Raw genomic sequence first — 12,645 nt, forward strand, 5'->3', positions numbered from 1 at the left:
ATAAACATAGTCAGGCAGGCAAGAGTCAAACCAGGAAGTCAATCAGAGGGTTAAGCAGAAGAGTAGTCGGTATTCAGGCAAGGGTCAGGATCCAGAAGTCAGAATAGTCAAATGCCAGGCAGGGGTCACAACAGGAATTAAACAGGTTCAAAACAGGATCTAGCAAAAGCTCAGGAAGCACCAGGAACAAACTCCTGTCAAGGGCTAGGTCTGGAAGCCCTTTCAGGCTATCTATACTTTTTGGATTTTGCGCCCTTTGCGAGCTGACGTGACTGCGCCTTTAAATGAAACAGCTATAGAGCAGGCGCCTGCGGCCTACAAGCAGGGACCGCGCAACGAGGCGGGCGTCCCCACCGAGTGGACGGTAAGTTCCTGAGCATTACTGAGCAGCTTTTTAATGTATTGTCCAGGGCCAACTGTATGGTGGGGCAGGAGTTTTTACCCAAAGCACCAGCACATGATAGGCACACACATCAATTTAATATCAATTTAAAGGGCATTTCTTAATTTTGCTTGCTACATGGGATTACCCATGTACCATGCACCTTTAGCTTTCTGTACATACTACAGGAATGGCCTAGGGAATACCCATAATGCCATGTTTCTTTTGTATTTCTCATGCAGAATATAAGAAAACATTTCATCTAGTTTAGCAAGTTATATACTGTAAGAAGATACTCCTAGACCCCTATAGACCATAGGGATCAATCTTGACTGGGGGGAGCAAGCACAAGAGCACTAAAAAAAATCTGGCACTCGGTGAAGAGAGCAGCATTAAAAGTGCGATGTTGGCAAATGGAGCTGCAGGGCTCTAACGTGGCTCGTTAGGGCCTTTTTTTTGTATTTTGTGGGGCATTGTAAATGAGCCCTCATGAAGCCAGGGAAACAGGGTTGGTTTACTCTCTCTGCTCTTTTTCTTTCAATGTTATGCTCGCAACCACACGAGCATGTGGCGGGGAGGGAAGTTTTTGGGCAGGGGCAGCTATGTGCACCGGGTCCCTCTGAAGTTTTTTTTTCGGGGGGGGGGGCAAACACTGTTACACTGATACAAGGAAGCTTGCAGCCTGCCAATGGTATCTTAGGCAAGGCTGGAACTGCAAACTTAGCTAGCTTAGCTAGCAACACCTTCATGGAAAGCAGGAGCAAAAAAGTAAAATCATTTCAACTCTTAATATTTCACGTAGATCAATACAATGACAAGTGATCTTTAGTGGCTCTTTAATCTCTTTTTTTAAATGTAGCAACTTCATCGGTAGCTCCCATAAAATAAAAATATTTACAGCAGTAATTATATTTTGCAAAAATGCATTTCCCACCTTAAAAGTTAATTACGGCATAAGGAATCTGCACAGGTTTATCTGAAAGCTCAGACTTTGCACTCGGCAGCTCATTATGACTCTCAGTATCCACTTGCTTAAGATTTCATTGATTATCTGACTGCTTATCAGCGACTGACTCCACATGCAGACCTAGGGAGAGACCTCCGTCCCAGGATTCTGCAAATACGTCTGCACATTTCTCCTCCTCTTTCGAGCCCTCTGCGACAGATGATATCCGTTTTCTCCTGTGAGTTCGAATTTAAGAGTCACTGAAGCTCGGCAACTGTATATTCTGGCTCAAATGAGCTGAAAATTGCATTCAATTTGAATTTCAAAACTATGGAGGCAAAAAAAAAAGCTTTGCTCTTAGACAGAGTAGAAGTGTAACTCCTTCCTGGCATGAGGGTGAGACAAACCAAACAGGCAGCCCCCCAGGTAACCAAAGAGCTGACACTCCTATTTTTATAGACAATGAGAAATCTAGTACTTAAGTGTATTAACCACTTTATTTCAGAATGCTGCCACTTCAATTTAACTATGTGCATGCCAGCTGCTTGCAAAAACTATCCTGAAACAAAACTGGACCTTCAAGTCAGGACTGAAGATTTAAATATCCTACAGAATGCCCTGTGACCATTCCTGCCTTTATTTGTCATGGAGGATTGCGAGAGTATCGGCACATGCACTTCCAGAGGGGGGAGCCTGGATCAATGGGGATTTTTTTCCTACTGATACACATATGCTTGTCCAAGAAGTCATTCACGAAGTCATCCAAATCATCACAGCCTCATGGCACACACCATGAATAACCCAAGAAGTCATCCAAATCATCTCAGCCTAGCTCACACCATGAATAACCCAAGAAGTAATCCAAGCCATCACAGCCTGGCCAACACCATGAATAACCCAAGAAGTTATCCAAGCCATCACAGCCTGGCCAACACCATGAACAACCCAAGAAGTCATCCAAATCATCTCAGCCTAGCCCACACCATGAATAACCCAAGAAGTCATCCAAGCCATCACAGCCTCATGGCCCTCACCATGAAGAACCATTTGTGCTTTAGCTTTGTATATTATGCTTGCTCAAGAAGTCACCCAGGCCATAACAGCCTTTTATACTGCTTCAAATGAAATATCCGTTCCTCAAGTATAAAAGGTGACCTCTTGTTCATTGTTGTTTTTTATGTAAAAGATCCCTGACGCTCAGTTTATAATGCGCAGCTTTTTACATTTCATGAGCCAATTATTTGTTTTTCCGCATATTCCAGGGTCATATTATTTTAAAATGATGATGTAATACAAAGATATTTATTAAGCCATCATGAAGACTGGGGACCATAAAAAAATAAAATCCCTTGGAAGGATCACATCTGGCATCCAGTTGCATAATCCTGCTCTTCACACTCCAACATTTTTATACACCAGCTCCTGTGACATTAACTGGACCTGCCAAATTCTTAGACTGGGTCAGGAGCAAAGAATGGAGAGATATCTATTTATGTTTTCAGAGTAGACATGGGTATTGACTCTTTACCCAACTGATATGATTCAGGGCTGTGATAAAACAAGGCCACCGTTTTTGCTTTGTAAAATGCTTGCTAATAACATTGTCACAGTAGTAGATTTAAATTTAAAAAATAAATTAAAAAAGCCTTGTTTTGAATATTTTATATATATATTTCTTTGTCTAGGAGCAACATCCAATATTGCAGGACTCACAGTGCAGTACTGCAGGCTGCTACTCAGTTAGGAGGGAAAAGAGCTAAAGAAGATGTGATTTTTTTATCAGGGACTATTTTCAGAATTTTGTTTGGGCTGCTGAGACTGAAAGCCATCAATTATTAAAGGGATGTAACAGGATGCTTCCTTTGCTGGGCAACTCAACAAGCAGACCCCCAGAGAGATTAAAAAAATGAATTAACCAGCATTTATTAGTGCACTTGCAGAAAACAGATTTAGCCAAAAGGGCCGCCTCAGGTATTAAAAATAGTTTACTTTACCTTAAAAATTCCTGTAGGTCTCCAATTTGTTTTGTTTTTTTTGGCAGCTTTCTCTAAATAACCTCAATTTACCATCCTGATGTTCTGTAATTTTTTTTTTTTTTTTGTGTACATTTAATGACAGTTGTTTTACAGAAATCTAGATGGATTCCAAAACATTTTTATAATTTCAGATATGGGGTATTAAGTAGTTCAGATGTTATCTGCTATGAATGTATCTCCGTTTGTTAAGATAATGGAGTTTGAACCAACCCAGTGCAGTTTTCTGACAGTTTTTAGTATCTGAATAAAATTATTATTTGGAATATAAACGTGACCTTTAATATTCTCACTCTGTAAATTTAGGAGAGGCAATGTAACCACAGCAAATTAGTTAGAATGTTGGGTCTGAAGGACATGATGCAAAGTGAGAGGGCATGTTTATTATTGACCCAGAGGACTTGCCAAACAAGGAGATCTTGCCGTGTATGCTCCACTTAATATGGTTCCTTTATAATGGCTTTCCAGATATCTGGCCAAAAATTGTCAGTGAACTTGAAACAGGCAGACGGCACTTCTGGAAAGGGTTTTATTGGGGTTACTGCTGTAGAACCTTACGCGTTTCGGAAGTAAATCCCTTAGTCATAGGGGCCTAAGGTTCTACAGCAGTAACCCCAATAAAACCCTTTCCAGAAGTGCCATCTGCCTGTTTCAAGTTCATTGGAAGTTCGCAGTGGGGACACTGTTCGACAGAGCACCTGGTCAGGAGTAGCGGTGAGCAGTAGTGGTCCAGTCTCTTTGTTTTCTATCTCCAAAAATTGTCAGGCTGTAATAATCCATCAGGCAAGGACCATATAGACTCATTGATGCAGTCCACATGGACCAATAAGCATCTTCTTATGGCCTGTGTATAGCCAGCTTTTACTAAAGGCTGCTACATGGTTATAAAAGCTGTTGAGTAGATCCCTCCAGACAGAGTCGCCAGCTTATTGCCCCATGTATGGGATCCTTAGGAGAACCTGTCCAACAAATATTCAGCTGAAATATTTCTATCATGGCAAGATGGCATCAGCACATTTATATGGTCATTGTCTGACAGCAGCATACAAATGGCTACAGTGTCGGACTGGACCACTGGGATACCAGGAAAAATCCCAATGGGCCCAGGTGTTAGGGGGCCCTTTTGCTTCTAACCACTTGACCAATTTCAAAGTCATTCCCTATTTCTTTATGAGAAAAAAATGAGTAGTAATGGAAGGTAAGTAGATATAATAAGAGAATAAAGAGGTTGAGTGAGGAGAGGAGAAGTAACAGTTTGGAAAGTGGACCTATGTCTAAGGTTTTCTGGTGGGCCCCTGGCATCGAAGTCTAACACTGGCTATTAAATGAGTGACAGAAGTTCAGATCTGCAGTTGGTTCATATTGTCATTTTTAGTAGTAAAATAGATCAGCCAACTTCAGAAGTATCATCAAAGAACCTTTTAAATAATTCTATATAGAGAAAGGAGGGAAGAAAAAAATGGGAAACAAAGGGGCAAATACACTAAGCACCTAACGCTAGCGTCAATTCGCTAGCGTTGGTCATTTTCGTTAATTCGCAAATTCACTAACGAACGCTGGCGTAGATTCGCTAGTGTTACTTCGCACCCTTACGCCTGGCGAATTTTCACAACGGATGTAACTACGCAAATTCACTAACGCGCGCATTGTACTGAACGCTACCTTTTACGCTAGACTTCGTTCGTCACCTCAGACCAGGCGCAGCGCAATAGAGTAGATAGGGATTGCTTCAAAAAAAGTTCAAATTTTTTCTAAGTCCCAAAAAACCTTGGCGTTTTTTCTATATTATGGGTGATAGGCTGAAAAAGATTGAAAAAATTTTTGGGGCTCCCCTCCTTCCCCCCTACATTTCCTAACTCATGGCAACTTAACTATACAGTGGGCACATGTGTAGGGCAAAAAAATGTTTTGAAGGTTTCCCAGGCATTTGTAGTGATTGTACGTATTCCTCCATTGAAATTTGAATTTGGCGCCGTATGCAAATTAACCATTGCTAGCGTAACTTCGCTTCGCTTAGCGAATCAACGCTAGTGCAACTTCGCGACCTTAAGCTAACTTCGGATTTTAGTGAATTTGTGGAGCGCTGGCGAAACTACGCCTGGCGAAGTGTGGCGAAGTGCGGCGAAGTTACGCCTGACGCAACTACGAATCTTAGTGAATTTGCCCCAAAGTTGGGAAAAAATGGAGGTCGTTGACTTAGTTTCTAGGTCTTTTTTAATAATTCCCAAACTTCTGCTGATCTTCTTACTGACCTTCCAAATTGTGTCGCAATGACTAAACATTTATTTCCAAGATGGCATTTTGCACAGTTGGCTGGGCATGTGCAGCTGAGCCCAGAGTACTGTATTATTACCTCTTCCATGAAAGTGAACCCAATATTTCATTGTACCCTTATATGACATGCAAAGGGGTCCCACATACCTGCAGATGTTCCTATAGGACTTTATAAATGTGTACCACACAACAGCACTGCATTTACTCTAAAATGATTTATTTCAGAGTCCCCTTTCTATATTTCTGGACTTTTTGTCATGTATACACTGCCACAAATTTGTGCCTGATCTGCGTACATTGCATTAAGTAAGCTGTTTACAGTCTGTGCCATATGCACAGAAAACACAAAATAGATTGTTAGAAATGGACATTGTAAAGCAAACAAAATTAACCATATGCTCACCAGCTTCTGCCCAGATTTGTGTTTGATTTTATACCTTCTGTCAAATCCACATGTCCAACACAAACACAACAAAGCAAAATTGTTACTACTCACTCACTACTAAAAACAGGTGAATGAATGACCTTGAAGCATCTATGCAAACATATAAAAATATTTATAATTGTGCTTTGAACATGGGAATTTTTATGCTGGCACAGTATTTTTGGTTATGTCTCACATCAGGACATTAGAGAGCATGGGTGCTATCTCTGCTAAGTGCACTATATGGCCAAAAGTATCTGGACTCCTGTCCCTCCAGCATCTCTTATCAAAATGAAGTTCCTATTTCAATATGGGCTTGTTGTTCTCTTTGCTGCTGAAACAGCCTTTACCATCTATTCTCCTGGAAGCCTTTCCACTAGATATTGATGTTGGAAAATTGTTGGCAGGATTTGCTTTTATTCATAGAGGTTGGGCACTAATGTTGGGTGTTCAGGCCTGGTTCGCGTTGGAGTTCGAATTCTCACCGGAGTCATGTTGTGGTCAGTTCTTTGTTGAGGTCAATGATCTGCCTCATATTCTTTCACTTGTATATCTCCAAACCCATTCTGTACGTACCTTACTTTATGCATGGGGTTATTATCCTGCTTAATCAAGAAAATGCCCTTCCCCACACTGTTGATATAAAGTATGTAGCACAACAGAATGTTATTGTCTGATAGTTGTGTCTTAAATAGATAATTCAAATCACTGAAAGAGGTAGCCACAAATTTTTGGCTGTATAATGTGGTGCCAAGCTGTGGCCAGTCTAAGAATAATGGGTGCTTACACTAAACTTGCAATTTGGGTCATGTTCCATTAGGAAAAGTATGCCGACACTATTAAGGTTATTCTGACGTATCAAATACGTCAAAGGATTAATGGTTATTTACGGACAATGGCTTGTGACCTTAAGATAAACCCATGAACAAAATGTATTGCTTTAAAAATAAATTGCCATCTCCAGGATTTTGGGTCTTTAAGACGGCACTGCTTAAATCGGGTTTAAAAAGTGATACATTTGATAGTGTGACTATTGGATCATGTTAGATCGGGTATTTTTACCACTTTTTATCATTTCTACACTGTAAATTTTACTGATTTGCACAATTGTTGTGGTTGTATTGCTTTTGTATCCCTACACAATTGTTCATTACATAGTATATAGCATAGCTTTGCAGTTTGACAGTTTGGTATAGAAAGATGTATTTACCCATTTTTGATTCGTCAGAATGTGTACTTTCCAAAAATATGGTTTTCTGGGGTTCTTTGCAGAGTTAGGGGGTCTTATGAGACATAATAGGCTTGCAGAGGACTCTGTTTGCAGCAGCCAAGAAAATTCATATGCACAAGGGTCTTTGCAATGTTAGGGGGTCTTGCAGCACATAATACACAGTCAGGGGGCTTTGTTCACAGAAGGCGAATTGGCAGCTGAGAAAATTCATATGCACTGTTTTTATTTGGGATTTGTGCATGACACCTGCTTTGGTATATCTATGCATATTGGGCATCAAACTTTTCAATAGACCCTTGGCAATCTTATTTAGGGTGGTTTACCATTGTATGTAAGAAATAGTGTGAGGTAAATGTGGCAAATTGCAATATTTTTAAGCGGTGTCATTTGATTCACTTAAAAAATAATAACCCATTTTTTTTTAAAGTACATTTTTAAAGTATAGGGAAACCCCCAAATGAATTATACTGTCCTGAAAGGGCACAAAGGCACTTTAGCCACTAACAGATAATGTCTTGTTTCAATGCTTTCCAGAGCAGCTTGGTCAGAAACTATATAAATCTGAGAGATTGGTGTACTTTTCAACCACACAAGCACTTTGCCCAGACTAAGACCAAGATCATAGCATTTGCACATTACTTGCAGCTTCAATCCAACTTGCACTGTAGGTGATGGCAACGCGAGTCGGGAAAATTGTGCATGTGCAGAATTGCTTATCTAACATGGCGTATGGCGCATAAGGAAATAAAATGGTGGCCTAAAAATGCTCAGCGCATACTCAATCCACAGGGACAATAAAAAGAGATATAAGCATTTTAGAATAAAACCTAGCAGTTCTGAAGGGGAGGATGTGGCAAACATTTTTTACATTTTGTAATGGAGGGGTTTACATGTCCTTTAATTTATTCCGTCTGAAGGAATGTTTTTAATATCGTTATTAATATATGAAGTAGTCTCCCTTTTTAATCCAAGCATTTTATAAATATTAGAAAAAGGTCTGTTTTATTTACCCTTTTTTATGAAGAGTAACCCAACTCGGTTAGTGTTTGTTAAGAGTCTAAGAGAAAAAAACAATATGTACGGTTATCTGATACAGCCTATCAGAGGAAGGCATTACTTTGCAGAGGCCAGATTATTTGAAAGGCTACAGTAGGAAACATAATTTGTCATCTTGTACTTCGCCCGGGTGCTGACAATTATGCCGCAATGTTCAGTACCTTCTATGTCCCTATGACTAATTACCAGACCTAAAAGGATGGCATGGAAAATAAGCCTCATCTCATACCCCAAAATGATAAAATTAGGGAGAACAGAATAACACTGGTATTTGTTGTTTTAACAAATGCTTCCGCAGGGAAGATAATTAATGGTGTTGGCTGAGTTGAGTGTTTTTTTCCCTTCTCCATAACAGTATAGACTTGGCAGGTAATTAATGGAAACTTTATTTATAAAATGAAATATATTCTAAATGGATGGCATTTGGATTTATTTTTTCCTTGTTTATGCGCAAGAAGTTAGGTTCCAAAAGTGATTAGAATAAAGATGTAACAAGGAGTACGCTGACACTGTTTTCAATGGAAATTCATGTTTCTCTGTGCCGAAGCTGATAAAAATTCACTGTATGACAGTTTTTATGTTGTGCATGACCCTAATTGGTCCTGTTAACTTGAAATATAAAACAAAGCCAAAATAAACTCTACAAGCTTGCTGCCACATTAAAACAAAGCAGCTTGTCTGAATCCAGCCTTCTTGACCAAGACTACTCAAAGGAAAACACAATCATTACATTCTTCTTCTTGTTAATTATTATAACAATAAGAATAAAGGGTGAATCTGGAGGGAGGGGTGTAATTTTACAAGAGAATGATACATAAATAGTGAGAATGTGTTACACTTCCTGGCAGGGCTGGAACTAGAGGTAGGCAGAAGAGGCACCTGCCTAGGGTGCAACGATGTGGGGGCGCTGGGCAGGTGCCCGTTCAAGGGTCTTCTGCCTACTCCGGATTGATCCCCTCTTGCCTCCATCCTCTGTCACTCTCCCCTTCCTACCTCCCACCCCTGCCCTTCTCCCCTTCATTGCCCTCCCCCTCCGTTATAGCACATGTGCGCTTGTGTGCACACTCAGGGGTAGCCAACCGAGCTGCATAGGGTTCTTCTTGGTTCCACGTCTATGGTTTCTCTTATTATTTGATATCTAATACTCTAAACAATTTTTTGGAAACTGTTATTACTTCTACTACTGATGGTTTGTGGATGCAGAGGTTCAAACAAGGTCTCCATCTCAAATAACGATTGTGCATCCAGCTTATTCCCTTTAAAACCAAGGCAGTGCAATTCCAGTATTATAATCAAGACCATATGACAATAGGCAAGGCCATTAGGGACCAATTTTGAGAATTCTCAGCAAGACAACCATTTTCCAACTGTACTTACATATGCTGAACAGTTACCTGTGCATGACTGCTCCTGCTCTCTGTGTAAGCCCTTCTGTTTCTTGTATATTATCTAACAAGGACAATATTGCCAAGCAAGTATTACAACTAAAAAAATGCCGTCATTTATAGAAATCATAGTGAATTTCATGCTGCTGCTCTTTTAAATTAGTAAACAAGAAATACAAGAAATTGTATTTATGTATATTCGTTTTAAAAATGATATATATATATTATATCTAAATTATATAGCTTTCCAGCAATAGTCAGGTGATCCCAGTGGTAGCCAATAAAAGGGCAACCATTTTTGGGAGGAAAGCAGCAAGTACAGTAAGTTGCAAGTAAAAATAAGTCCCTGTGTAAAATGTATAATGAAGCAACAGAATTCTTAATAAATCGGATGAAATTGAGTGTAGGACTGGCCAGGGATGAATCTGATTGATAAGGAACTCTGTATAAGCCCTGACTTCTACCAGTTGCTAGAGATATCTCTGGTTTACAAATAAGGAGGAGTTTATTATACCTATGGTTAAACTGGGAAAGATTATGTAATTGACTGTATTCTTCCCATCTTCTGAACAAGGCAGGAGATGTCAATTGTTAAGTGAACCGGCATTTAATTCACTGTTTTGCAATGTTTCCTGCAACACAAACCATGGATATTTTTAATTTAAAAAATAAGCAGTATGCATATCAACAAAAGTCCTATATAATGAACAGGTGTTGAACACAAGTGTATATAATCCCTATAAAAGGCAATGAAGCATATTTCACACAATGGTCAACAAGCAAAAAACACAGAATTTAAAAAAAAGTATATCTGAAGTGAAAAGAAAACATTACACTAACTTGCAAAAATTGCTCAAGTATTAGGTCATTTTATATGAATGTAATAATTTCAGTCTGTTATGAGTTGCATAAGTGAAAAAAATAAATATCATTGGCCCTTGGTAAAAATAATAAATGCAAATTGAAATACTTTGCACTAAACAGCTCTGACAGGTCTCGTATCTGCATGTACCCACAAAAGGCTTACTGTATACTTACTGTGTACTTACTGTATACTTACTGTGTACTAGTATATTGGGCATTGTTCATAGGCTTAAACAGGCTGACTGCCCTCCAAAAAACAGATGGGTGAATCCTGAGTAAAGACTATAATAGAGAAGCCAACTGTTTTGGATGATTTTGTTCTTAAGCTAGGTTTGGTCACTAGTACCCTGGCCTTGAGGGTAGAACCACCTGTTTGGCTGTAAGCGCAGTTTTTTGTTTTTCTGTGCTGTGGAGTACTCATGTGTGGGTTGGCAAAAACTCAACCTGCACCCGACATCTTGCTCTGTACACTAACTTCTGTGCACACTTCTGGTTCCAAGACACAGACTATTAGGGAGCAGTGGAGGAGTGAACTTTCCCCACACCCAACCATAACCCGCAATTGTTGGCTAAATTTTAACCCAACCAGTGGTCAACCAACGGATCACTGCAGGTTTCGAGTCAACCCGCACATCACTACAGTGGAGCAATATCTCTATGCTTTCCCACTTTTTACCAGTTCATAAAAACTCTGTGATTTCTTTGTTCAGGGTTCTAAATCTTTGTGAGTTCATAATCCATGGAGCGAATTTCAAACCATGGCCACCTTAAAGAGTACTGAAACTCCAAAGGATATCCCCATAAATATACTTCATCAATAAAATTATTGTCATAGCACATGAAATAAGAATTATTCCCCTGTTAACAACATCTCCAATTCAGCAGTCTTTGAGGGCCACTACAATATTGGTAAAAGAGCATTTGAAAAGTTTTTTTAGAGGAGAACTCTATTACATTATCTCATGTTTTAAAAATGAAAGTTATTCTTAAAGATGCAAGATGAACGAAGCAAACCTCACAAGAGAACATGACTGTAATCCCTCTGGTTTTAGCCAAAACCAGTGGTGCACTGCTGTGCAACTTGATAGATTCCATAGATTCCCGTTGGGTTTATTATTTAAATAATATTTTTCAATAAGGCAATTTTTATTTGACTTCTAGTCATCTAACACACAGTAACAGTTGCCAAATGTGAGTATTTCAATATGCATGTCAGGGTAGGGATGTCTGGATTTTTTTGGCATGTCTAGGAAGGGCTTCTGTGACTCACCGCCATCGCTTCCATGAATTCAAAATCACCACATGGAGGACCAACGGCATCAATTTATATAAAAATGATCTAAAACATAATTCAACAATTGTTTTATGCCACACATAAATGCTCTTAGAGAAATTAATAAATCTGTGCTCCAGTGTAGAAACATATTTCAAATGCTAAAAGCAATAATAATTTTCAGCAATAATGATACAGAAGAAAAATTAAAATTATAAAAAGCACAGGGAGAATAAAATGCTTTGCAAGATTGTAACAAATTATTAGGAAATTAAAATTTCTGTTCATGCCATATTTATCACCACTAGTCTATAGCCCCAAAAAGAATTTGTACAAATCTATATATAAATGTCTGCAAATCTATCTTGATACAACTGTATACTGTGAATTAAGAATCATGTTGTGATAACACTATAATGAGTGTTTCAAAACACTGTATAGTATTATAAATCAATTTTCAGAACAAATCTAAAATTGATTAATTGCTTGAATATCGAACTTTACCTGGATTAATATTTGTATGTAGGCAGCCATCTCAGGTCATTTTGCCTGATCCTATGCTTTCAGAAAGAGCCAGCAAGTCCCAATGGAACTGCTTTCTGACAAGCTATTGTTTAGTCTACTCAATTTAACTGAAGGAGTCAAAGTGAGACATGGGCAATTTTAGCAGTGCCAGGGAGCTGTTATCTGGTTACCTTCCCATTGTTCTGCTGATGGACTGATGGAGGAAAAGGAAGGAGGAGATATCACTCCAATTTGCAGTGCAGCAGTTAAAAG

The 12,645-nt window shown here is 39.1% G+C and overlaps 1 protein-coding gene across 2 annotated transcripts in view; it reads right to left on the minus strand.

The window, feature by feature from the left end:
• esrrg.L (estrogen related receptor gamma L homeolog) overlaps nucleotides 1-12,645 on the minus strand; it is a 460,320-nt gene that overhangs the window by 343,308 nt on the left and 104,367 nt on the right. The window lies entirely within an intron of this gene.

The sequence above is a fragment of the Xenopus laevis genome, chromosome 5L, assembly GCF_017654675.1.
Source record: "Xenopus laevis strain J_2021 chromosome 5L, Xenopus_laevis_v10.1, whole genome shotgun sequence".
Taxonomy (NCBI): domain Eukaryota; kingdom Metazoa; phylum Chordata; class Amphibia; order Anura; family Pipidae; genus Xenopus; species Xenopus laevis.